General features: G+C 47.4%; 2 long non-coding RNA genes across 2 annotated transcripts; one reads left to right on the forward strand and one right to left on the reverse strand.

Moving 5' to 3' along the window:
- Positions 1–1,312: 1,312 nt before the first annotated feature.
- On the reverse strand, positions 1,313–10,278 carry LOC311433972. The gene is made up of 3 exons (XR_014691156.1): positions 10,141–10,278; positions 9,493–9,574; positions 1,313–1,438 (listed from the first exon to the last, which is right to left on the reverse strand). It is a non-coding gene; the product is annotated as an uncharacterized lncRNA (long non-coding RNA).
- A 357-nt stretch (positions 10,279–10,635) lies between these two features.
- On the forward strand, positions 10,636–13,422 carry LOC311435273. The gene is made up of 3 exons (XR_014692017.1): positions 10,636–10,773; positions 11,662–11,792; positions 12,784–13,422. It is a non-coding gene; the product is annotated as an uncharacterized lncRNA (long non-coding RNA).
- Positions 13,423–26,639: the final 13,217 nt, after the last annotated feature.

The raw sequence follows: 26,639 nt of genomic DNA on the forward strand, positions 1-26,639 counted from the left end.
TGCGAGAAAAACGATTGCCTCAATAGAAAAGTGCCCATTTATGTCATCCCACAATTATTTCAAGCACTATAGTTGAGGTTAGTCCCTCCAAGGCATGTACAAATTGCAAATACACACAAATAATAATGCTCGTACTTTTGGAAAATGTGAAACCCTTTGTTTTGGAAAGGTTGTTCCTATTATTTGTGGCTTGCAACTGTCATCATTATTCAAGCCTTGTCTTCTTTCATGATTGTTCTGCAGCTACTGGGTGCTTGAGAACTTCCCCAAAATTAATATACTTCAAAGAACCAGACATTTTGTATATAGCTTAATTACAGCCTATATAATTAAGTTTTAAAATGATAAAAACTCTTTTGTGCCATAAGTGTAGTCAGGCTTCGGCTCACAGACAAGCTACTACATATCATCCGACGGAAAGAAGGGCCAAGAAATTCCATTTCATTAATTGTTTCCTCCAAATCTCAAATGTAATTACATATTTTCCAGGGACCTTTGACATTTTCACACTGTGGCTTGGAATTTGATCATACCCTGAAATAAACTGCCCAGCTGGTCAGAAACTTAGGAAAAAAGATGGCTAGTGAGGTAGACTTGGCCTTTCTCAGACTCTGGAGAAAGAGGAAGGAGCTGCACGGGTCTGGGTCAGCTTTTGTTAGCAGAGCCTTGAGAGGAACCAGAGAGACAAGGAGATGAACTCTCAACTAACTGCCCTTGCAGCAATCAGAAAAGGTACTGGAAGAAAGAAAAGTCTTTTTTTTTTTTTTTTTAGAGCAGCTATGGCTGATGGATGTAGAAACTGAAGAGATTTTTGAATCTCATTCATATTTAATCTCCCTGGGTTTTGTGCTACGTTTCCAGACTCTTCTTCTGAGCCCAAAGCCCAGGCAGGGTGAACAGACAGATGTGACCCGTGCAGATGCAACACTCCAGCACTTCCCAGCCCCTGGAAATATCCCCTAAGGTGGGCGCTGCCAGGAGCTGGCACCAGGGCTCGATGCTGTCAGCCTCACCCTGGGTGGGCACGTCCTTGCTCTGTCAGAAGCCACGCTGATTTTATTAATGAGCAACTCTTTACTAATGCGTAAAGCATGAATGAACTCACCACTGGAGAACTCAGTGATTCACATCGGTGGGCCCAGCCCACCACTGGTGTCACTCAGGTGACTGCGGTGTGCACGCAGACACAAGGTACAGGCAAAGGTACGCTAGCAAACAAATGGTCGATTTACTGACTTGCAAACAGCACGTTAGACCTCAGTACAATCACCCTGATGCTTGTGCAGATGCTAAATTCACATGCAAATACGACTTTTAATGCTGCACCATGTGGTGGGGTTTATTTCTGCCTCAGAATGCTTCTCATGTACCGCTCGGGATGACCCAACTCCCAGACAAAACATCTTTCTTCGAAATTTTGCTCTGTTTTCCTTTACCTCTGTGAACGGGAGAACAGCACCTTATTAGAGACAAAATTGATGAGTCTCTATGAATCATTGCTTGGAGTTTGGAAAGGAAAAAAGAAATTTGGCAGGCCTATAGTCGGTAATATGTGCTTTTAAAACCTACTCTTTGAAAGGGCCAAGTTATTACATTGTGAAAAGTAGTTACTCAGCACGTGCTGCAACTTTTCATAGGGATTTTTGGGCCAAATTTAAAGAGTGCTAATGATTTTGAATGCCAAACTTGAGACCCTACAGCAGGATGAGGTTTTAACAAGATTTGAACAACTGCCCTCCCTCCCCCCGGGTTATGCCTCCTTTAGAGATCCGGGTATCTGGTGCCTGCAAATTACAGCGCTTCGCATCTGCGCTCATGGGAAGTCTTGGCCTTTGCATCCTTTCCAGTGCATCGAGAGCGAGCTCCCACCAAAGGCAGTGGGAGAGCTGCTGGCACTCACCAACCGATGCTGGCATGCCGGGAACGTCATTCATTATTAACAAGAGGGAGAAACCACAACTGCCAGCGCCTCGTTTGGCAGCCTGAGCGCGCGCAGGGATGGGGCACAGCGCTGCCCTGCACACAGCCTGCTTCAGCTGCTGGGGGCGAACTGGCCACGGCCACGGGGAGCTCTTTTATTCTGCCTCTCAGTTACCTCAGCCAAGTCCCCACCGAGGGGAAGGCTGCCGAGAGGTTCTCCGACAACGGCTTGTGGCGGATGCTTTAGAAGATGGCATAACCCGAGGGGGGCGTGCGGTAAGGGCCAGCACCTACTCTTTTATTCCTCTTATTCATTTATGACTTTAATAAATAATTAAAGATACTTGTGAAGGCAGACTGGAGATAACGTAATTAATATTAGAGCTTAATTCCTCGAGCTTGCCAAATAGCATAAACAGGTGCTACTGCAGCGAGGGCACGGAAGCTGAACGCGATTCCTGCAATTCCAGCACTCGGGCTCGCTGCGAGCTGGTGGCACAGCAGGCAGGACACGAGGACAGACCTCGGGGAGGACAGACCTCGGGGAGGACAGACCTCGGGGAGGACAGACCTCAGCCCCCGAATCACCTCCAGGTCCCCCACCGGCCATCTGGCTCCCCAGCAGTGCAGCCCCACTGCAATTTGAGCCCATCTTTAACGTTTCCCAAAGAAAGGGGAGACGAAAACAAAAGGATCATTTACTTCCTCTAATTGAGAAACAAGATAGGAAGGCAGATAAGCCAAGGAAAATTGGCACGACTCCACGGACTTCAGCCGATGCTAGAGAGCAGGGTGATGAGAGCGGCAGAAAGGACAGGAGCACGCTGCTCCTGCTGCCTGGTGCCAGCAGTGCCGGCTGCTGCCCGCTGCACCCCGTCCTCGGGTACAAAAACGCTTTACAAAAAGGGCAGCATCACAGCGATGAAGTTGCTTCGATTTACCCAGAAGGAGCTAAGCCAACCTCCTTTTCCTTGTCATTCACAATGTGACTTTTTTTCCTTGCTAAGACGAAAATAATGTAGTGCTAGCTGTTGCCAAATAGCCACTTTTGAAACTTGGGCCCAGTCGTTTTTAGCTACGCAAACTTGGCACAAACCAAGTGTTGCCTATGGATGGAGTTTACAGTGTGGGAAGCTTGCCAGAATCCTATTGCAGCCTACTTTGAGGTCTGGTGCTTCACCTTCTCACCCTACAACAAAGATTAAATGGTGTTCTAGCAAGGAAAAAACAGAAAACACCTGATGCTATTTTTTTCTCTTCCCTCCTTTGGATTCTAGGAATTAAGAGTACACAGGAGATGAACTCTGATAATGCCATGAGCAAAAACATGGCTTCGCCTGAAGCCAGCAGTACTTCCCCAGGCTGTGATTATTTATGTACAACACACACAGAAACGCACACGCACACACGGGTGTCTTTACAGGAGCCTGGTAGGAGAGCTCTCCTCTCACCGGTTTCTTAAGGGCACAAATTAAAAAAAAAAAAAAAAAAATGTTGTGAAACAATCCAACGTTATAGGATCCGTACTTTTTAAGGATACTCTAACCTGGGTTAGCAGTGGCTGCTGAACAGTGACTCAAAGGAAAGACAGAAATACTCAGCAGAGCTTGTACGTCCTCCGATCGGGGCAGAATGGGGTTTTCCCCCTCAAAAATTACCCCCCAAGGAGCAGGCAACGAACAGCAGAGTTAAAGGAGTTGGAGAAGCTGCAGCTGCTCCTCCGGGCATCGCACGCCCTGCTTGGGATCCTCCTGCTGGTGAGGGACACAGAAGTGGAAGCCCCAGCACCACCTACCCTGGTCCCTTCTTGCCTACAGCATCAGCAAGAGGTCATCGGGGCATTCATGGCTTTCCTCTCTGCACAGGGGAAACGGAAAGGGATGAAAACCCACAACGTGTCCCCAAAGAGGAGAGTAACCTCCCTGCTTGAGCCTACTTTGCATTTCTTGTGTCTGCCACAGGACACAGCAACAGAGCAGGATGGGGATGTTCCCCTGGACCAGCTCTCCTTCGCCTCTCCGAAAGAATAGCTAAAACGAGAGGGGAGGGTGTGGGTGGGAGGGAACCATGGAAAGATTGATGTAAATTCATTTTTTAAAGCCAAACAGATGAAAATAATTTTCACAGCCCCACAGCTGTTCTATGTATTTTTTTTGGACCGAGCCCGAGCACAATGCGGTGCAGATAATAGCCCCAACTCGGGGTAGATAAGCCCCGCGTAATCAAACCAGCAGCACAGCCCCAGCGTCTCCCCGTCCTGGCAGCCGGTGAGCTCCGTGACAGACCAGCATCTTCTCTCCCCCCTTTTGGGGTCCTTGTCCCCCCTCCAGCATGGTCTGTCTGGGTGAGGTGCGGTCTCTGGTGGGCTGCGGAGCCCCACGTGAGCCCAGTGCTGCCCCGGGCTTTCCCTGCTCCCTGCCCACACCTTTGGGCACGAAACAGAGCAGCCAAAAAAACAAGAGAGGGAGCAGGACAGAAGTCCTGAAGCCGTGTTCTCTGAGGAGACGCTGCCAAGCCTCGGACCACAGCAATGACAGACGGCCTTACAGTCGCGTTTATCCTCGGTTATTTTCCTATAAACCAATCCTGCCAGCAGCCGGCCAGTGCTTTCTGCAGCTCTTGCGGTGCTTTGTGGAGCAAGATCTTAGACTGGCTTTCAAAAGCTACAAAAATCTCTCTGTTTGGGAGCCAGACAACACATGTCCAGGAACTCACTGTCGTGCTCCGTGTCCCAGCGCCTGGTAGGAGGCAGAGCTGCCTTTTCTGCAGGAGGGCCCCGGCGCTCCCACGGGCATCCCCTGGATGGGGACGGAGCCTGCTGCGAAGCGACGGGGTCGTTTTGTGTCAGTCCTGAGCGATTTTCCTCCTGAAGTCAGCCTAAGCCCGACCCTCGTCCTCACCGGGCTCTGGGACAGCCTCCGAAAGGCCTGGTGGGGAATATGAAATGCTGGGATGCTTTCAGGAGTCCAAGCTGGCACCTCCTCCTGCCTAGAGGTTCCTAAATGGCTTTGAAAAGCTTGCTCTAAATGTTTTCTCTGGGACTGTTTCATTAAAAGGGAAGTGTTTAAAACAGCTTTTATAAAAATTGCTGAGGCTCTGAAAGCAATACCTCGGGCAGATGCAAGTGGGGTGTACAAAAAGCAACCGCTAAAGGCAACACCGAGGGGAACAGCTCGTGTGCTTCAGAGCCGCTGAGGGCACCAGGGCTCTGCAACTCCCATTCCTAAGCACATTTAGCCCAGACCCCCACCTGAGGCCCTTCAGATGAGGAACAAGAGGTCTGGGGGTGCCCCCCTGCGCGCAGCCCCCCCAGCACAGGGCTATCGCCGCGTGGTTTTTATGCACAGCGGCACAATATAAAATCCATTTAGAAACTGGGCTCGCTCGCTGCTATTAAAGAATCCATCAGTGAATTTCATTTTTTATTGGTTCAGTTACAAAACTCGCAGCGGTGTGTTGTGTTTGTTTTTCCAGAGCACCAATAAAAAATCTTTTTGATTAAAAAAATTGAGAGAGGGAGAGAGAAAGAAAGAAAAAAGAAAGGAATGAAAAGCTGACCTGGCGTAACCCATGCGAGCGCTGAGCCTCAGCGGTGTTATATAAAAAGCGCCAAGAGGCAGCAAATCCAATTGCTGAGCAACTGCTCGACTGCGGCTACAACCAGCAATGATCAAAACCCGTTTATGACAGCATTTTTGTTTCATAAAAATAAGCACAATCAAGCTCTGCTATATTAAACCAGGTTTTGTTGGAGACCAGACACTGAAGGAGAAGCATGGCTGATGTAGAGCCCCGGGAGGAAAGCACAAAGCTCTCTCCGCTTCTCCATGGTGCCAATCCTGCCATACACAGCCAGCACAGCTGGCTGCAGGTATTCGGGATGCTCCACTGCCATACTGCTCCACAGCTGTCAAACAATCTACGCTAGACATTTTTCCTTCTTATTTATGGGCACGCAAACATCTCAAAACCTGCTGCCTTTGCGTGATCTGCAACCCCACCTGGCCTATATCCAGCCCTGCTTGTTAACGCTCATCTGCAACCAGGATGGAAAGTGTGAGCAAGGTGAAAATTACAGTTAGATACCCCAAAGACAGAGAAATATCCCAAAGATGATAGCCATACTACATCAGGTGCTACACAGAAAAATTGTGGATATGTCCTAAGTCAGGGCCACTTACTCCTGCAGGACCAAGCACAGCAAAACGCACTGCAGGTGGCATCCAGTTTTCCAAAACGATGCCTATGAAGAGCAAATCTAAGCAACTAAATTTCCATTTATATGGACTGGTTGAAATTCTATGCAACTGGAAATATATTGTAACTGCATTATTAGGATGGACCTGTAATAGGAAATCAAGTTTCTTCTTTCCTTTAGAGGGAAAGTAAAACTAAATGCATATAGTTCGTATTATAGGGAATTCTACTTAGCAGAACAGAGCTGGTTGTTTTTTTAGAAAGAAAAATAGGTGAATTCTGCCCTTTTTATCAATTATTTCTCAGAACACAATTTGATGTAACTGTGCTTAGAGAGAACAAGCTATTATAGAAAAAGAAAACAATTGCTTTAAAAATACATAATTTTCCCCATCTCAATTATGAAAACAAACTTTCAAAGTAGCAACTAAATCTATACAGTTCAGTTATTGGATGAAAAAATGCAAGTGGGATAAACACCAGCATTCAGAGCATTTCATTTCTGTTCCTTTGTTTTTTCTTTTGTTAACCATAGAAGAAGAAAATAAATCCTATTTTAATTGCAAATGCTTGTCAGATATTTGATCTGTTATAGCTTGTGGGATGTTAACGTGCTGCTCGTTTGGCTGCTCATTACTAGGTGCTGATTCTTGGCCAGCCACCAGAGAACCAGGAACACGTCCCACGAGAGCATCGGTGCTGGTGCAAAGGCACGGGTTTTGGCGTGAATCCCCAGACATCATAAACCAGAGATATGGTCAAGAAACGGGGAACGAATGTGGCTGGCTCGAACGGCTGTCCAGAACAGGAATGAGTATTTGCAAACACTCTGTCATCTTTGGCTATCTTTAGAGATGGTCTTTAGAGGACCACGAATCCTGCTGAAAAATCAGACAGCTTATGTGTCGCTGAGCCTCTTGGATGCTTTCAGAAATCCCTGCTCTGGAGCTCGTCTAGCTTGGAAAAGAAACGGAGGGCAGCTCGGATGGAATATACACTTATCAATGTCTGCATGGGTGGATGCTGATAGCGCCTTTATCAGGTTCAGCTTAATCCCCTTGGGAAACAAGCCATTAAATAATCCCTTGGAGGCAGCGGAGTGCAGGAGCAGCACTCGGGGCAGCGCTGAGCTTCGCAGCCTCGCTGCCTGCCTCTGCAAGCGCCTGGCCTTCAGATAAGGAGGTGTCAACCGAGTGGGAAGTTGGTCGCAGGCAAAATCTCCTAACTCTTGGGAAAAGTCACACAGCTACACAAGAGCAGCAGCCCGTGTTGTCGTTCTGCCTGCTTGAGGGTGGGAAATGAGCAGCCCAAGCAAATAACACGGTGCAGGAAACCTCTGGGGATTAAAACACGATACGCCGTGTTTCTGCAGGGATTTAGATAGGGCAGCCAGAAGAAGGAATGTTTCCCTCACGGCCTCCAGATTGCCTTGGTGCTTTTGTTGCTGCCTTCTTTCACCGTGAGCTTGCATTTGGAGGGAAGTCATTTGCCACTGGGATGTGTGTACAGAAAGCAGCAAACTCCAAGTACTGTTTTTGTAGGGGCTTTTTCTTTCCACCCCATCAGCAGAACAGATCTTACATGGACACAAGAAAACTATTATGCCAAGCCTGTTCCCAGGACAGGAAAAGTCCTCTCCCATCCTCATTAACATTGTAAAAAGTATTTCAGGCTTGCAAGTGCTATAGGAAGGGTTTGACAGACATGACTGTTGACCCAAAATATTAGCAAGGACCGGAAAACAACCGGTTGAAGCTTTCTGAATACAACCGTCAGCGTGACTGCCAAAGAAAGCATCAGCACCCGTTACTTCATGAACCAACATGCGATTTGCAGAAACATTTACATGGCTTAAAAAGGCTAAATCCTGCTTCCAGAGGGGCTTACTCACCACAGAGTGATTCAGGCATCTCAGTACGTTGGAGGGTCTGGTCACTGCAAGCGCAGCTTTCAGTGGAAACGAGCAGCTGATTACAAATTTTGCAGTGGGAGATTCCTACTAAAGAGGCTGCTGGGGACACCCAAAGCTGCTGCGAAATACCTGCCCTCCCTCCAGCACAACCTCTACGCCTCCACGCAGGCCCCCTGGGCAAAGAGCTAGAAGAGAGCATCCTACATCTGGGAACAACAGCTGAGGGGGGACACGCGGACATCCGCAGCTGGCAGCAGCACCTGGGACCCTGCTGATGGGACAGAGCTATCCTTTTAGGAAGTAGGTAGCTTCCTACTTGCATGTGAAGCAGTTAAAACATAAACTTCTTGCCCATAAAAACACAAAAGATCTTCTAAGACCGGGCTTGCATGCAAAACTCTCAAAAAATAGGACACTTACATAATACGGGAACAGTGTTAACTCAGCACAGAAGAGAAAATGAGAAGTTTCAGTCCACGCTGGTCAGATAGGATTTCAGTTTCTTTGCATTTTGTTAGAGCCACACCACGGCAATGTACCGCGTTAGCCCTAGCCTAGGAGGCTTTCTCTTGCACGGAACCCACACTTTGTTTGAAGGCATCATTCTGCTTTTTGCCATCACAACTGCGAGAAACTAACCACCAAAACCATCTGCTGTGAATGTCAAAAGCTGCTATGCCAACATTTTATCAAAGATGCAACAGGACTTGCACCCTGGCAGAGATCACAATAAACATCAATCACAGCAAAAAGTAACAGACACTCAACATAAATTCATGCCATTTTCCATACAGGACCTGGCAGATCATTAGTTTGGCGCAAAAAAAAAAAAAAAAAAAGAAAAAAAGTAATGAACTGAAAAGTTTAACCCAAATATTCTGAAGTTCAAAGCCGTTCTGAAAGTGAAAGCTGTGAATTAAGTCAATAATAATCACAAATCAAGCTTCATGCTAAGTAGTTTGTCATTCAAAAGCCTTAAATCAGCAACTGGAGTGGCATTACTTGAATTTAATGGGCACACAGCAAAGTGTTGTTTCATTAACCATTGCCAGCCTGACATTTCAAACTCCCCTCAATTTGCCATTCGCTTTAACATATATTAATAGCTAGAGCTTGCTGGAAATGCTCTGCTGGGAGAAATTTTGGAGTGATGAAAGCTCAAAAATTTTCTCCATGAAACTTTCCATTTTACTAACTACTAAAAAAATCACAACAAAACTACAAAAACTACAGAACTACAAAAAAAATCAGAAAAATGCCTTAAAATAAATTTTTTTCATTTTGAATCAGTTCAGTATTAATGGAAATTCCCCCCCACAGGTAAGTTTATCCATGATGACACATGACCTGATGTAAATCTGAGTTCCAGTTACTAAAACCTTGACTTTTTTTTTATTATTATTTTTAATTGAGTTAGGCTCTTTGCTCGGACTATCCAAAAGGAAGCACAGAAATCCTCCTACCTTGGTCCCTTTGGAAGGTGTCTGCAGGAACACGGCTCTTGCCCCAGGATGGCCTCCCGTTATTACTCAATTCAACGAGCCTCTGCAGAAAGAAGCAGAAACAAAACTCAAAAGACTTTAAAGAAACTCTTTAAACAGTAATGGAAAGATTTTGTGTGACAACTGGAATAGCTGCAGGCTTCTTCTTTCCATCTGCAATAGAAATGGAGAGTCTGAAAGTCAGCTAAGATCACCCTGATGGGCTTCCCAAGGACATCTATGGCACAATTAGAAATGCTGCATCCAATTTGCTTAGCATCACCAACACAGCTTCCAAAACCAAGGCAAAGTACTACTTCCAAAACGTCAAAGCATTGTTTTCGTCTATAATGCCAGCTGAGCAGGCCACTGAACTCATTCCTGCTTACCAATAAACTTTTATTTAGTTTTCCACTGTGAGATTAGATCATGCAGGAAAAGTTCACCAAATAATACTGTAAAAAGAGATGAACTCACACAAGATTTTCATCGGTCACTGAAAAAAAAAAAACCCTCTGTCAAACTACTGGAAATGAATTAACTTTGAATACTTGACTACATAAACATTTCTGCAAAAACGCTTTGGGATGAAAAAAAAAATTATTTATTGTGCCCTCCAGGGAAATGTACCTCGTCAATTCCTTGTCACTAAATCACTTGCTAACAGTTATGGTGTGAGGTAAATTGCTGTTTAACCCTGATGAGTTTAAAGGCCTTGATGCCTAATGAATTCTCCTATTCATACTGGAGGTTACATCTGCGCTAGAGCTCTCTTTTAACAGCCTGGTGCTGAAAAGATCTGATGTAATTTTATTTACCAAACAGGTGTCAGCAGTCATATCCAATGATGTCAGGAGGCTTGATGGGAACTTGCTCTAAGATGAGTATCAGAGCCAGTGCTTCACAATCCTAAAAAGGCTCTCCCCTAGGTAGCAAGAGCCTCAGAGCACATTCATGGTGCTCGATGATTGAGTGAGGGCTAGTTAGCACTGCCATGAGCAAACGCACTAACCAGGTGGGTTAATTGCACTAATCCCGTTAGCACAGCTCACCTGCTGAGCTCCTGGGGCTGCTCCACGGGAGGGCCCTTTGCTCGTGCAATGCAGCACCCTGGCAAGGGCATAACCTGGGTGCACCCAGGGCTGCTCTGAGGGAGGTGGTGCTCAGCAGGGCTGCACCACTTCAGGGCAGCAGATGGGCACAGCGTCTCCTTTGGCCTGGTTAGCAAGGATGAGAAGCCAGGGTCATCTTTTACTTTGGGAGGTAAGGAAAGAGCTCCCAGTGCCGTGATGCTTCACTCACATAAAGTTGGCTGTAGGCTCCCTGGATCACCTCCAAGCCAATTCTGAAGTAACCCAAAGGCTGCTGAGCGTGGCCCCGTGGCCACCCCCTCTGGGCAGGCCACTGAGTGTGCGGGGCTGGGACTTGACTTGCCGTATGCTCAGTCCCTCGTGGAGCACCAGTGTGCTGGGGGGTTGCAGAAGATTTTGGCTATGCAGCACCATTCCCTTGGCAGGAGAGAAGTTTGAGGCAAAAACGCTGGACTCTGGGTGCCTGATGCTAAGGCCATGTGCAAGATGAGGGTCCTCCACTTGTAGAGCTTGTTATCCTCCTAAACTAAATAACCTTAACTGTGCTATTGAGTATTTCTATCAGATTTGTTTTTAAGACAAAATACGTCTGTTTTAGCTAATGGAAAAACATTTCATAGAAAATGTAAAAAAAAATAATTAAATAAATAAAATTTTAAATCTACAAGAGAAAGAAGATTTTTGGCTGAAAACTTTCCCATTGCAGCCTCGCGCTGAAAACTTTCCAGGTTAGACTAAAAATGTTTAGTCTTTAATGACAATGTTAAATTTTCCATGGAAAAAGGGAAATGTTTCCCAGATATGTTAATAAGCTACAAGCTATATTCCTCGCTGCTGGAAATGTATTTGTTTGACTGTATAATTTCAGGCACTAATTTTGCATTCCTGCGCCTCGAGTTTTAAACAGGAGATTGCTTATTTTCACCAGAGCCATCCAATAGCATCACAGCTCTGCATGGGCATTTCTGCAGATATAAAGCCATCCTAATACGTTCAGCTTAACTCGTAAAGCAAAGACAACGTGTGCTGGCAGCTGAATTCACAGTAAACTTGCTACTAGTTATTAGGTCTCCATGCGGACAGCCCTGCTTGGCACTGCTAGATGGTGGTAGCTTGGTCTAACACTCCCCAAAACACGCTGTATTAAATCACACGCTTCTGAAGAAGACCTGAAGAAGAGCCCGTAAGCCTGTAAGTTTGCGTCTGCTTTTTCCAGCTACATCAGTCGCATCTAATAAAACCCATTACCAAAGATCTCATCTTGTTTACATCCCACAAAGGCAGACTGAGGGCAAAAAACAAACGTTGAGTCAATTGATGTGACCGGGCTCTGTCAAACCAGGCTCCGGGCAGGTTTTGTGCACGCGGCAATGCGTGGTAGCAGTACATTTCAGTGCTTTTGTTAACTTCAATAGAGCATTTTCTACTCCATAAGAACTAATTTTCCAGGTCCAAGCCTACGTGTTTTTCAGTTTTTTTTTTTCCCCTTTCAATGTTGTTACTAGGTATTTAGCTCTTTCTTCCTTAATGGCAATTTAATAAGACCCAGCTGACAAATGCTCAATGGAGTGACCAAGCAGCACCTGAAAGAGATGGGATGTAACATTCATATAAAGTGCCTGAGTACAATCATTGTTATTAAAAGGATAACCAAATGAATTCATAATGATGGGACACTCATTTCAAAGTGTTTCCATAGCTGTTACACATCAGGAAAAATAGGGAAGTTACCTCATTTTCTCCAATCCTAAATAACCTTATAAACTCACCAAAGAAATTAATTAGCCAATATTTCTTGAAAATTCATAACAAAGTTTCCATTTTTCCGTCAGATAATTCCTTAGTGCATTCTGGTTTTTAACTTCCTTCAAGTCTGGATCATTTTGATGTGTGAACAGACATTTTGTGTTTCCATGGGTTATTTCCACAGGTTCAAATATCTTATGTAATTGACATTTTCCTGCTTACAAAAGCTGTCAAACTTAAAAGTAGCAGTTGATTGATAAAACATGGTTTTTGTCTGCAACTTAACTTCATTGTTGGGGCCTATTGCTCAAGCTCTGAATAACTCCTCTCTTCGAAGTGACATGCATTCATTTTTTTTTTCCTAAGCATCTGTGCTTTAAACTACATTTATAAACTAGAAAACAGCAGCAACTGCTTTTCCTTTTTTTTCCTAAAGGTAGATCTCCTCAACAATTTCCTTCCCTTTATAATTGCTACTCTTTAAATAAGCTTGACTTTAAAGTAAAGGCTCCCGAAGTCAGCACAATAATCATTCAGCAACATCTATCCTTTCCAATCCTGACTATAAAAAGAAAAATGGGAGAAGAGAGCACTGAGATTTATGGCATCTACAGAAAGCTAGAGCTATGCAGGCTGTAAGGCAAGCCGTGCAGATGATTTTTAATAGTAAAGGACCATTTTGTCTAGCTGTGACAAAGGCCCAACAGCATGATCCAGAGCCTGGTGGGGCTTTTTGCTTGGCTTGTTAGGCTTGGATGTTGCTTGCTGAAGACAAGAACAAGCTGGTGTCACACTGAAATGGCCGCAGTGATTGTCCAGGCAGGGCCGTGGAGCTGGCAACCTACTTAGCCTCTGTGCAACCCATCAGCGGTACAGGGCTTCATGATGGGCAGCCATCTACGTTTCCCACCTGAATATTGCTTCGTGCTGCAGACGCTCGGCAATGTTGTAACAGCACATCACTGTTACTCTGCTTCATGCTCCAAGAGCCAAGACAGGCATCACACAGCCCCCTCGCTGCCCTCACATTTCAATTTGCCCCAGGAGACGCCTCCAACAGCCTCTCCTCTCTTGCATAAGCTTGCTCTGCTCAGAGATGTCTCTGTCACAGCCTGCTGGGGCCTCAATTTTGCACCTCTGTAACCAGCAGAGTCTCAGAATTATTCAGTTGTCCTGAGCTGGGATGGATTGAAGCAAGTGCCATTTTTTTTTAGTTTTATTTCTTTGCGTCAAGGCCCAGATACAGCGGCTTCACACGCCTTTGGCAGAAAAATGTTATTGCTTTCTGAAGCAGTTGTTTTTTCAATGACACGACTTCCTGCAGGGGCGTTTTAATTATTGTTGGTGCATCACCTAACTCAGTTATGTGTTGCTTTGAAGTTGTTCTTTGCATCTGATAGTAAGAGGATAGAAATAAACACCACGGTGTTTATTCGCTTCCCCTTGCCCTGCATTGGTTTGGTGCAGCCCACTCTGGATTACTCAAGCACAGGGCGGGTGGAAGAGGAGGTCCCAAAGAAGAGGCCAGGCAAAGAACATGCACTGACGCCTTTATGCTGGCAGGTGCTTTCTCTTAAGCTGCCCGTATTAGCAGTCAAGTGGAGATCACACGCACAGACCCCCAAAGCTCTGAAGACAGAAAATTGCTGAAGACCAAGGGCTGCATCAATGCGTTAAATGGCCATTCCTTGGTGAAAAAATTAAAATAAGAGTTCTTGAACCAAGTACCTCAGTGGTGTACTGGGGTATGTGAGCCACTGCACTGTGGCAGAGAAGTAATATTTACAAGTGTTTGTGTGTGAGTGCATGAAGCGTTCTCCCAGCCACCCGCAAAACAGAGGCAAGGAAAGCTTCCTCGTTGTACTGCCAAGGTAGGATCGAAGGGCTCGACGCTAGCCAGATGGCAGCAGAGTATGCACAACCTACAGCGAGCTGCTGAAATACATCCCAGTCTCCTGCTACTTCAATATTTCAGGTGTATTTAGGTATCAAGGGCACCTCGCAGTCTCAGCTCGCAGTCTTCACCTTGAACTGGATTCATCTCCTCCCCATCCAGGTGACAGTCAAGTTCCTCAGATTTCACTTGCTTTTTCCTGAGTTAATCACCAGAAAGTTTTCTTTTTACAAGAGAGAAAAAAAAAAAAAAAAAAAGCAATTAAAAAAAAGCAATTCATAAAATAAAGATGCCAACAGCAAGATAAAGCATTTCAAACCATCAGCTGCAAAGTACACATGTTAGGAAGCTGTGAATTGGGCCGCTCATTTTGGGGGAAGCCTCTCTCATCTTGAAAGAATTTGGATGATTTTTATAGTCAGACAGGACAGATCCTTCTGGGATCGCTAAAGCCTTCTCCCTTCCTACCAGAGGCACCCAGAGAAGGCACCATGAGAACAGCTTTCAGCAGAGGCAGTTATTATTAATGGTTTCTTCATTAACAGGGCAATTTCAGTCCCATTCTGCCTCTCCCATTGAGGACGGAAGTTCTCAACTTTCAAAAGCAATCTGAGCAAGACATGTGAGGATTTCGCCATTTGTGGCTTGGGAAAGTAGAGATGAAAGACTTCTAAGACCTTTTGCTTGGATTTGTTTTCTACTGTGTGATGATTATGACATTACTCACCACATGTGCCATCTTCCCATCCCCGCAGACCGTGCTGGGGAGACCCGGTGCACTAGAGAACTCATTTTGTACTCCAGGGCTTTCAGTTTCCATCTAGTTTTTGCCACCAAGGCTGAGGTCCCAACTGGAGAGCTGCTAAGTTGGATACCTAAGGCGATATTTACACTGGGAACTCCTCAAAGAAAGGCCACAATCCTGCTTCAGAGCTACGCGGAGCTATAAAGCCTCGTGTTTCTTTAACAAACTGTTTCTCAAGGCTTTATTTTTTGCTCCGAACCTTGTGCCGTGCCGAACAGATGCCTTCAAATGGAGGATGCACTCATACCACCTCTTGCGAGAGCTCCGTGACTGCGCTCGCTGCTCCTGGGAAACCAAAGTCCAAATGCACAGCATAAAAAATCCTCCAGCCAGCTCTCCACTCCCACTTCCCAACCCTGCACACCTGGTGTTTAACATACACAAAGGCAGAGACTTTCCTTTGCCCACAGCCTGAAAACTGGAGTTTAGCAGCAAAGCTGAGTGGAATGGGAACCTGGCAGATGCTCCGCTTTCTGGTCTTTCTGCCTCCTCCTTTGCTAAGGCTTGTTTTCAAATCCGCAGCCTTCCGCCATCCTCCTGAATAAACCTCATTAAACAGGAGGACAGAGGCAGCTCCTGGTGCCGAAACCTCTCGGCTCGTACGCGCAGCCTGCCCACGCTCGTGGCCACGGCCTGAAAAACCCTACTGAAATCCTCTTGCTTCAGACCCACAACAATCTTTGAACCCAGACAGATGTCCAGAGATGAAAGGGGGAAATGAAGCTGCTGAGTTCCTTTCCTGCCATGACAGAAGCGTACACACCAGTCAACTACTTCCTACAGCCAGCCCCACCCTCCGAAATTCTGAGAAAAAAGGGAAAAAAAAGCTCAGCTAATGAGAATTGCAGCACTGTTCACGCCACAGTAGTTAAGGTTGTATTCATTATAAATCCCCTTTTCAAGGTTTCTGTCACTCAGCCATAAAAATCATACTGGGTTGAAATTTAGCATCCAAGCTTTCTGCCCAAGGACAATATTTTTGACAGAATTTGGAAACAATTGGTTTGGCAAAGCGCATCTGAAGCTTTAAGGAGTGCAAAAAAGAATAGTGGTTAGTGGTGTCAGATGCTATTATTTTATGCTCTTATAACTTAAAAACAACTAATTTAGGTTCTGTGGTTGTTATTACTCCATAATTTCCTCCGAAATATTTGGCCCGTTCCTAATAACAAACTCCTGCAAATTGCTAGCACCGCTTTAAATAGAAAAATAATAGCATTCCTGGGCCAAATCTTCAGCTGCTATAAATTAGCTTAGTGTCATTGCTGCCCTTGTACAGCAGCTGAGGTGTTGGCCCCAGGTGTTCAGCAGAACTCATTTTGGTGTGTGCATGTGTCTGGCTGGCTCCATTAGTCTTTCGCTGGGCAGTTCCCAGGAATTTAGAAAGCAGATGGTTAGGTAATGTCTTTGGGATGTGACAGAAGCGGTCCTGCTCTCATCAAAGCCTGTTGCTAAACATCGCTTGACTTCATGCGCTGAAGTCAACACCTCCACCTAGAATGCGTAAGGTTTTCTTGGGGAGCACTGCCACACCAGGAAGCTGTGCCGGCTGCATCCAAACCCAGCTTGAAGTCAGTGCAATGAATCACACGCGTCTTTAGCCTCGCTTGTTTTGCCTCTGGAGCTGCTGCTACCAGAGAAGCTGCTGTTTAATGCATCTCGAGCATAGTCCACAAGAGACCAGATATTTTGGAGGCCATCACGTCCCAGGGCACAGTAACTGAAGGGTGTTAATGGTCGGGTCTTTGGTGCCTTGGGAAGCCTGGCGTTTGCTGTTACTTGAGAGGTTTTTTGAGTGGGATCTTGAACACCAGGGGAAAGGTTTGGGTGTTTTCAGAGGCTGTTCATAATGACAACTCCTTTCCCCTCCTCCTCCTCGCACTTACATAAGTGGTATTTTCTTATTGAGAACTAGCGTTTGGATAAACAAGCACTTGGGAAATGCCTTAGGTAAGCTCTGAGTAACTGAGCAGTTCCTCTCCCATTTTTACAGATCTTCTGAGAGAAACCCGTGCTCACTGCACCGTGTCGATGCAATGTTTTCAATGCTTTAACTTGGCACTTCTGCCCACTGCGAGCCTTCTGCAGCTCCCCCTCCAAGCCACTCACCTCCCTGTTCCTCCCTCTTTGCCGCGCACAGCAATGCACACAGACCAGCTCCTGGGTTCTCCTCGGGGGCTTCACATCCTCGGCAGGATTAATCAAATCAAGTTGCATGGAGCAGCTGCTCATATCTGACACGTGCCCAAGATGACCCCTTGCAAAACTTTTCCAGTTTTTGAAAGCTCTTGTGCTTCCACGTGCACTGAGCGAGGTCATGGTCAGCAGGCAGACCACCCTCAGAAGTCAGATGAAGATTGTGAATATTAGCAAGACGTGTTGGAACTCCAAAAAAGTATTTTGTCTGGTTAAAATTTCTCACGCAGTTGTCCTCCAGTGAATGTGGCTTGGATCCAAAATGTCTTTGGTGCACAGTATCAGGAAAAAAATAATCAGCTTTCTAGTTGAAATAATTTGATAGTTAACCTGAGAAACCTTACCTAGGTCTGAACCCCTGAAATTCAGTGGTTCTTTCTGTATATCCCTCCCCCACCCCTCTGGGTGATGTTCACATTTAAAATCAGCATTGCTCGGAGGAATGGATTCAAGGAAGAGCAGCAGCAAAGATGAACCGAGAGCCAGGTAGATGTTTCATGTGGATCCTCCCCTGAAATTCACTCTTTGGGCCCTTGGATCCCAGCCCACTGTTCCCCACCCCGCCAGACAGAGGCAGGGCAGAGCTCTGCTAAGCTGGCAGAGCTGCCAGGGAGCCAGCCCAGCAGCCTGCGCTCAGGCTAGGTGCGAGACAACAAGGTAGCCAGAGCTGGACTGACTCTCTCCTCCAGTCAAGACGAGAGTTATTAGGTGATCCCACAACCTGTTAATTGCTCTGTGGCCATAACAGCCTCCTAGGCCTAAAATGCCATGAGTTTATGAATCAGCTTTCCCCTTAAAGATTGCTTATCTAGATAGAAAAGAGACAAACAAGGAGGCTCCAGCCAATTACAGCGATGAAACGGCATCATTTTTCTCCCGATCTTTGAAGCAAAAGGGCAAGGCCCTCGAGCAGGACAGAGCTGACTCCCACGCAGCCCAGGCACTCTGCGTTTCTGCCTATGGAGGGCAGACAGCAGCAGAAGCTGGCGCTCTTGGTGCTCGAGACTTCTTGCAAGAAGCAGCAGGGCAACACAGCCCTGGGACACAAGGGACTTGCGTGGCACCGGTGTTGGTCACCAGGGACAAACCCATTCACCTGACAAGGGAAGTAAATCGCACAGTGTCAGATGTGAAGAGAACCTCCCAAATACTGTTTGGAAAGCCTGGGGACTGTTTATGTTGGGGCAGGGGGAAACGTATCCATCCCTTCTTGCAATGAGTTAAGCAGCTCTTACCTACACGATAAGCTACTTGCGCTACGATGTCAACAACCCACCTAAATTATCTAAGATGCAGAGCAAAATTGGCCTCTGCTATGCAAACTTCAGCAGAGAATTTAGGGAAAAGAAAAAAAAAAAAAAAGAAAAAAAAAAAGAAAAAAAAAAAAGAAAAAAAAAGGAAAAAAAAAAAAAGAAAAAAAAAGAAAAAAAAAAGAAAAAAAAAAGAAAAGGGACCCCTTGCCATAAAAAGGCACTGTATTATCCTGTCAGCCTACGGGAGTTGCTCCCCAGGCTACTCATCTTCCTGAACGAGCCCAAAAGAAATCCCCTGAGTTTTGAAGATGAATTTGAAAGTAGCATGGAAAGAAATCCCTTCCTGAGAACAGGTTACGATTTCAGTGATAAAAATAGCAGGAGTCGGCTTTGACACAGCAGCTAGCTCGCTCCTGTCACGGTGGTTTTTAAATAGTGTTTTGGCATGCAGCTACAGAAAGCCCCTCTCAGCCACCCGTCCAGAACCGTGCCTGGCTTCTTCCTAATCCCTGGAACAGCAGCAGCAGGCTCCCAAAATACTGGGGTGGGGAGAAGCTGAATCAACTCCTTTCAGAATAATATTTGTCGACTCCTTATTTCCTCCTGCAGTACCATCACATTTAATCATGAAAGTCAGGTTAAGGTTTTACTTGGCATCTGTGTCTATTGTGGTGTCGGGAATCAAAATTTTGGGCCTCCAACAGCTGTGGAGAAGGGCCTTGAATATTACATCATTTATCAGTAGTGCTTCCAGAAAAAAAGGAAACATTCCATGAAAAGATAATTTACTTGTCTTAATAATGTAAGCAGAAATTAAAGTGGAGAAATCCCTTCTGGCAGTGTTTTTGACAGTTACCTTCATTTTCATCATTGCTGACTGCACATATCTACTTTGAAAATGAATACGGTTTCCACTTCAAAAGGAAAGAAGAAAAAAGAACACAGGAAAGGAGCGTGAGAGGGACCCTGTGATGTAAAAATTCATTGACTACAATATTTTCTGGGAAGTTTACCTGCTCTGAAGTTCAGACAGAAAGGGTACCTTTGAGAGTATTAGGGAAATGTTTATAGCACATTCACCAGGAGCACACGTCAGGGTTTTGGCTCAGCTTACCCGCACTGAACTTCTAAATAAACGTGCGTTTCGGCAAAGAGAAGAAAAGTGGCGGGTCCAGAACCGTACGGCGTATCTCCGCATATACGTTCACTTCTTACTAGTCAGAATAAATCGGAAACAGTTTAGGAAAAGAGCTACAGGGAGTGGTAACCTGCCTCTGAGGAGGTGGCTCTCAGCTCCCGTGCTGCCCGTACTGCTGCCACTAAGCAGTAAGAGCAGGGGCTGCTTTCCTCTGCTCCTGCTGGAGCCCTCGGCTCATGCACTCGGTGCTCTCATGCTGTAGGTGCAATGAAAGGCAGCTGGGGGCAGGAGGCACCTTCCTGCACTGCGATAACCAAAGGCCAGGGAGGCCAGCAGCCCAGGGCTGAGCGGCTGGCCTGTCCTCGCAGCCTTCTGGGGACACAGCCCCCCGTACCTGTGGGAAAACTGCACAGGAAGCCAATGGCAGAAGCAGAAACGGAGGCCAGATCTCCTTATCCTCGCCACTCTCCAGCAAACACCTCCACAGCAGGGGGGTACACGTGGTGCCGAACACGAGAGCTGTCCGCACGTGGAGCACGCGTCCCAAGCTCCTTCGGGCTGCCTCAATCCAGCCCCACTGCAGGTGGGAAAGCCGGGTGCCTTCAGCCCAAGTAGCCACCCGAGGTTGCCTCCACAGCACCGGGGCGCTGCCAGGCTCTTCACAAGCCGAATAACTCCAGGGAGAGTCACCTGGATGCCTAACGAGGAAGAAGCTGATGGCCGAGGAAGCGTGCAGAAGGGGTCGTGATAAAACAGACTCTAGGCCAGGTATAGCTACACTCAGCACAAGTTGCCCCTTGACTCTTGCAGAGGTGACAGCGCAGGTCCCAGCTGCCACTAGAGCTGGTGGCCTTTGCTCCGTGCCCCTTGCAGCCGAGCCCGCAGCTGCTGCAGGAGCTGACCTCAGGGCCTGATCTCCCGGCGGATTTCACACTGAGGAATTAACCAAGTCTCAGCAATTTCCATGCAAACCACAGCACCGACCTGGTTTTAAATTAATAAATACATGGTCATCTCCAACAGTTTAGAACGAGGGGGTTACACGCACAATTTCCACCCACGTAAACGAACTTGCACATGAGTGCAATTCAAGAAGAGAGAAAAATATCTGCAAGCCGTATTCAATCTGAAACACCCCACTGTGCTTGCGAAAAGGTGGCTGGGGTGGGAAACCTGAAACCTGTCACAGCCCAGTTAGATAAAGCTATGTTGTTTGCACAATATTATTTTGTTTGAAAGAAATCAGGGCAGTTTGCACAGGCCTACGTGGGAACTCAGTCATTTGGGGATAAGCTGATGTAAACTTATCTACTGCAGCTATAAGGAGGTATTCAGTTTTGCCAGAAGGATGCATTCAAAAATCATTCGCTAGGTACTGAAGGATGAGATTGGCTTAGCGACTGCAATTTTTTAAAGAAGACAGATTTATGTTTTGTTGGTCTGTACAGTGCATGTTTTCAAGTCTTTCTGTGCAACCACTAGGAACAGAAACCCAAATATAGAAGCCCCGTCAGACAGACCGATTTATCAGGATACTCTGATTATTTCAGATGCAGAGCTTGGCTTCCTCCCCAAAGCACTGCCAAGCTCCGAAACAACTTTCTGACAGCTGCTCCGAGGTGGTGGGGAGGGGAGGGTGCTTCTGGCCCCAGCCCAGCATGGCCCCGAACCCACACGGGTGGGAAGGGAGAAAGAGCTGAGGAGCCACTGGCAGAGGTGGCCACGTCCATGGGCACAAGGCTGGGAGCCCAGCTCCCTGCCCCAGCCATGGGGCCGGAGGGCTACAAGCACATCCCTTTGAGCAGCCCCTGGTCCCCTGTAAGCTCCAGCTCAGGAAGGGGCGACCAGCCCCAGTGTCTTAACAGACATACAGCCCCCTGCACAGAAGCCCTTTATGTGAAAGCAGCAAACCACTGGCTGTTTTAAGTCTCAAACAGAACACAGGGGTGTTTTGGTTGTGGTTTGAGAAGAAAACTGACAGGCAGCCTTCAGGAGGTGAGCAGGTCTCACCTAGCGAGACCCCTGCTAGCCAGGGACCAGCACTCTGCTCACTGCTCCTCCCGAACACGACCAGCCTGGGACTAGCTCAAGAAGCTCTGTACTTTCACTGCGTGGTTTTAAACTTTGGGAATGTCATGTCCTCTATATGATAAAAAGGCCAGCGTGAATTGACCCATCTGACTCGGCTCCCAGAAGCATCTGACACCATACCAAGGCGAAGAGCATGAGAAAATGGTGATTTTCTGTTGGTCCTACCTGCAGTGCTCCGCACCCTCTCCAGACAGCAACATGGCTTTGCACCACCTGAAGAACTTCTCCCAGCTCTTTTTTTTTTTTTAATTTTTTTAATTAAACTCTTTCTCATTTTTCTCCCCCATACTTATCATTTGGAGCAAAGCACAGCTTCAGTCGGTCTCCTTCCCCTCCTTCCCTTTCCAAAGGGAAGCTGGAAGCTGGTCCAGGCTGGGCCGCTGGGAACAAAGCGAGGAAAGGAGCGAGCTGGCAGCACGATCCCTTGGCAGCCCGTGCTTCCTACGGCGCTGCTCAGCTCAGCTCTCAAGGTGATCGATCGCTGCCCTGGCATCTGCCAGTGCACCTTGCAGCGACACATCAATGCCCAGCCAGGGGATGCTGTGGCAGCACAGTCCTCCAGAGGACTCTGTTGGACATCAGTTGGCAAAAGGATGGCTTTTTCTTACCCACCTCCATGTGAAGCCTGCTCTGGTAGCTTCGTATCTACAACACAAACCACCGCGAACTAAGGACTAGCTGTTCCCGGAAGAGCTGAGATTTTGCTCTAGGCATTTACACTGTTCTTTGCCATAGATAAGGAATTATGATAAGAATTCGAGCGACTGTGTTAGAAAAAACAACCAGGAGGTTTACAAACTCGAGAGGTTCCTCGGGAAGGAGTTTGAAAAGGTAGCTTTGGGGTTTTAGAAGAAGGGACTGGGACTTTGGATCTGGGCTGTCTCTCCTCTGGCTGCTGGTGGGAGTCTGGGCAAGTCGCTTCACTCGGGACGGCTGCAGCTCCCAGCGCTGTGAGAAGGGAGTGAGGTGATCGGAAAGTAAAGACTAGCAATGTAAGAAATACTTCTGGCGTCACTAAAGTCTCAATCAGTTGAAACAAGAATGTTTTAGGGAAGGAATTCCAGGCAGGTGCTGGGAAAATCTACTTTAGACAACCCAAAGGGATGGTTCTCTTGCCCAAACATCCTCCTCTTTTTACCTTGAATCGGGGTGCAACCCTCCCTAACTAACTAGCTGAAGACAGGGCAGCCCTTCAAGTAGGACAGCGCTGCCAACCACGGTCAGCTGCAGGCAGGCGTGTGAGGAGCCCCAGCGCTGACCCTTCCCGTACCTCCTGAGGTCCGTGGCTGTTTTGGGGAGCCATCTGCTCCGCGGAGAGGCGTGGAGCACGCACTGCTCTCCTCTGCCCCCTCCCCAGAGCAAGGAAGCAATTCAGTTCCCCGGTGCTTGTCTGATCGTTGGGAGGTGCTAATTTTAATGCTGTATTCCTCCCTGTTTTTCCAGGCTCTCACTGCTCTTTTTGCAATGGAGATGGCAGCAGCTCCACCAGTCCCTTGCAGCACGTACAGAGGCAGCATGTGCTCCCCATCCTCTCTGCCCTTCACAGAGGGATTTTTGGAGGCTGCCTGGAACAAGGGGACCTTGCTTTTGGTTGGAGCATCCATGTCCCGCTCTTACAGGAATTGCGCAAAGCCTCGCAAGAAGTGCAGAAGATATTGGCTTAGCCAAGCAGCCCAGTAGCCTTGACAAACTGTTCCCTCCCCATAAAGTTGTGTCCTCGTTTTAGGAAGCTTTTGGCATCGCGCAGAAATAAATCACCCAGCCTGAAATCAAAGGGCTCTCTTTGGGCTCGAAGGAGGGCTGGGATTTCAAGCCCAGCCTCTTTCCTCCCAGCGCTGTGCTGCGAACAGTAGCAGAGCAAACGCTCCTGGTTTTCTTTGCACAAGCACCAAAGCTCTACGTTTCGGGATTTCGTCCGTGTCCGAGCAAATCACATTTCTTTCTGGCTCTACGATGATTTTTTCCTCGCCACCACCACCATCCCCCCTTTTTTGCCCTCCTTTGCAATGCCATTGGCATTCCTTTGGAGGACATTTAACTGCGGAGGGGTTGGGCAGACCCTCCCCACCGAGAGCCCTGTCCGCAAGTGTCAACTCCAACTTGGAGTTCAGCCCTCAGTCAGAGGAGCAGTAAAGCTGGCAGGCTTAAGTACTACAGGAATGCTAACATCGCAGATCTGAGAGAGTTAATTTGGTCAGAATGCACTCTAGTAATGTTTATGTTTTAGATAAAGTGCCTACAACGTTGCAGCTTGCCCTTCTGACCCCATTTCCTCGTTCGTGTGCAGCTCGGAGAAAGTGATACTTAATTCCAAATCTCTGCTTTTATTAGCTCCCAGAGAGGGGTAGGATTTCATCCCAGCCTTATCTCTGGTATAAACATCCTGTTACCATTCATATCGCAGGGCTATCTTTGGGAAAATGATTAAATACGTTCCACCAGGCACAAACGGCGTCCCCCGATCCGTTTTGCACGGTCCGTGGTGACTTCGGGCCCGGCGTCAAGCAGCAGGAGCCCAAGTGCTGCAGAGGGGCCGGGGGTCTCACACGCCAGGGCGACAACGTGCGGGGGCTCAGCCGCGACGCACGGCTACCCCTGTGCTTCAGGGAGCACGTCCACGTGCCCTGGCCAGTCACAGCCTTTTAGCCAGGAATTTCCTACAGACAGCTTAGCCATTAAGGTCTACTCCTTCATCCTTTTCCATCTCTGCCAACTCACTTTGTCGGCTGCTGCAACCCAGCTCTAACCTATTTAATGCAAGCGTGGCACAGGTGGTGCTCCAGCAGCTCTGCAGTGGTTTCAACATCCAAGAGGGTTTGGGCACATCCTTGCAGCAGCACTGATGATGTTCCGTTCACACTTCTGCAGTTCTGTGAAGCGTAACTGATGGCTCCTGGAGTCACGCAGGGGGGAACGGTGGCTTTGTGCAGGACAGATGGATGTCACGAGGCTCACTGGGGACCGGGCTGACACGCTGGCTTCTTGCAGCATCCTGAGAACATTTTTTCTAGGTCTACATTTTGGCATCAAGCAAGGACAGCCTTTGGTTTCATTTATTGCAAGTGATCTTGGCCAAGAGAACAAGAAGAGTATGTCCAAAGTTACAAGCTCTTGAATTCAGACAGTCAGGAATGATATTTTCAGTATCACAAAGGGCAGGTGGGTAACCAGCTCTCCATGGCTTTCTACCAGAGCTGGGTGCCTTTTGGTCTAAGGAACGGGTATCTTACTCCAGGAAAGCCCTGGATTTCCAGAGATGCTCAGCACAGAGCAGTATTCCTTGGTCTGGAGCCACGGTTCAGCTCTCCGCTCCCAGACACATCTGCACATATCCGAACAGCAGGTACTGCCTGGAGCTGGGGCACAACCCATGTCCCCATCTAAAGGCATCCCAACTCTGCAAGAAGCTGAAGCCTGGGTCTGTGCGACTTGCACAGCTGGGACCTGTCACACCAGGTCCTGTATTAACAGTATTCAGGGCAAAAAAGCTTCCAGTTCAATAGCTAGAGTATCGCTGGCTGGAAACCACAACTGTTTTGTGTGGAAGTCAAGAAGTGTGTGTGTAAATACACACCCACCTACCCTCCTTTGGGAATTCTTTTCCAGTGAGTTATTGATGATAAAAGAAATCAAAACATTTTCTTCCATGTTCTGTAACCAGCTTCCAATCCCGCTCAGGGCTAGAGCATGGACTTAAAGCAATACTTTGGGAGGTTAACAAAAACAAACCCCCTGAAGTGAAGAATTTACACACAAACTGAATTTCACGCATAACATTAGTTCCAGTTTTTCTTTCATTCCCGTCCAACCAAAGACTGAAAGATATTAACTAAAACTGGGAATTTCACAGATTTGTCCCCCGTTTACTGCAGGCCATTACACATCAAGCAGCTTTCCAATTTAATCTTTTAACAGCCTTTGTATCTCCTTAACTGCTGCATCCTCCAGGGGAGGAGGAGAGGGAATGGCCCCTCTGTTCCCCAGCCCTTCCAGCTTTTCCTTCGCCACCCCATCAGAATGGGATGCCGCAGACACCGGGTGATGGCAGCGACCAGGGAAAGGTCTGACCTCATGCAGACCTCAAAACGTCATCCCAGCACCTGGCTTGGCAGTACAGGAGTGCTGTGGGGCCAGGATGGCACCAGCCGACCAGGCATAGCAGGGACTGCTATTTTCCACACCGCCTGGAAAGGGGCCGAAACAAGGGGCCAAATGGGCTGTTGGATGGCCCGTGCCTGAGCAACCCCTTCTCAAGGTGCCTCTCCGTAAGCACGTGGCCCCGAGCAGCAGTGCAAAACCATGCCCTTTGGGATCATCCTGCTCAGCTCCAGCCCCCTTGGGGAGCAGAGGTGGCAACGTGGGCTCGGAGAGGGAGAAGCCGGCTCCAAGGGGCGCAGCGTGCCTGCTTATCTCCCCGGCAGCCGCTCCTCCCGTCCCCAGCCGGGGTTAAGCTCCTCCAGCAAACGCTGTTCATTTCCCTACTTGGCACGCGGCCAGAGGAGTTTGCCTTCCAGTCATGTGAACTTTTCAATTTGTGATTCTTACAAGCTGAGCTTACATGAAACTGTTTCCTGAAACGAACTGTTTTCATGCCCCCTCCGTCCTCTCCCCGCCCCGCCACTTCTGCTAGAGCAAAACCGAGCCCGTTTATTGATCAGCCAACAATAAACAAAGGCTCTGAAAGTCTGAGGCATCCCTTAAAAGCTACGGTGACATGGTCTGCTATCAGATTTACTCAGTTTAACTACACTTCCCTCAAACATTACATCCCTTAATGTGTATTTAAACAGGTCTTGGCCTCTTGGGTACATTTTCTAATGACCTTTGTTTTAACCCAGCGCAAATGAAATGCTGTGAGCCAGGAGCTTTGCTGGAATGGGAACTTGAGCACCAATTCCAATAAAAACCAGATCAC

Source organism: Aythya ferina (assembly GCF_964211825.1).
Source record: "Aythya ferina genome assembly, chromosome: 3".
Classification (NCBI taxonomy): domain Eukaryota; kingdom Metazoa; phylum Chordata; class Aves; order Anseriformes; family Anatidae; genus Aythya; species Aythya ferina.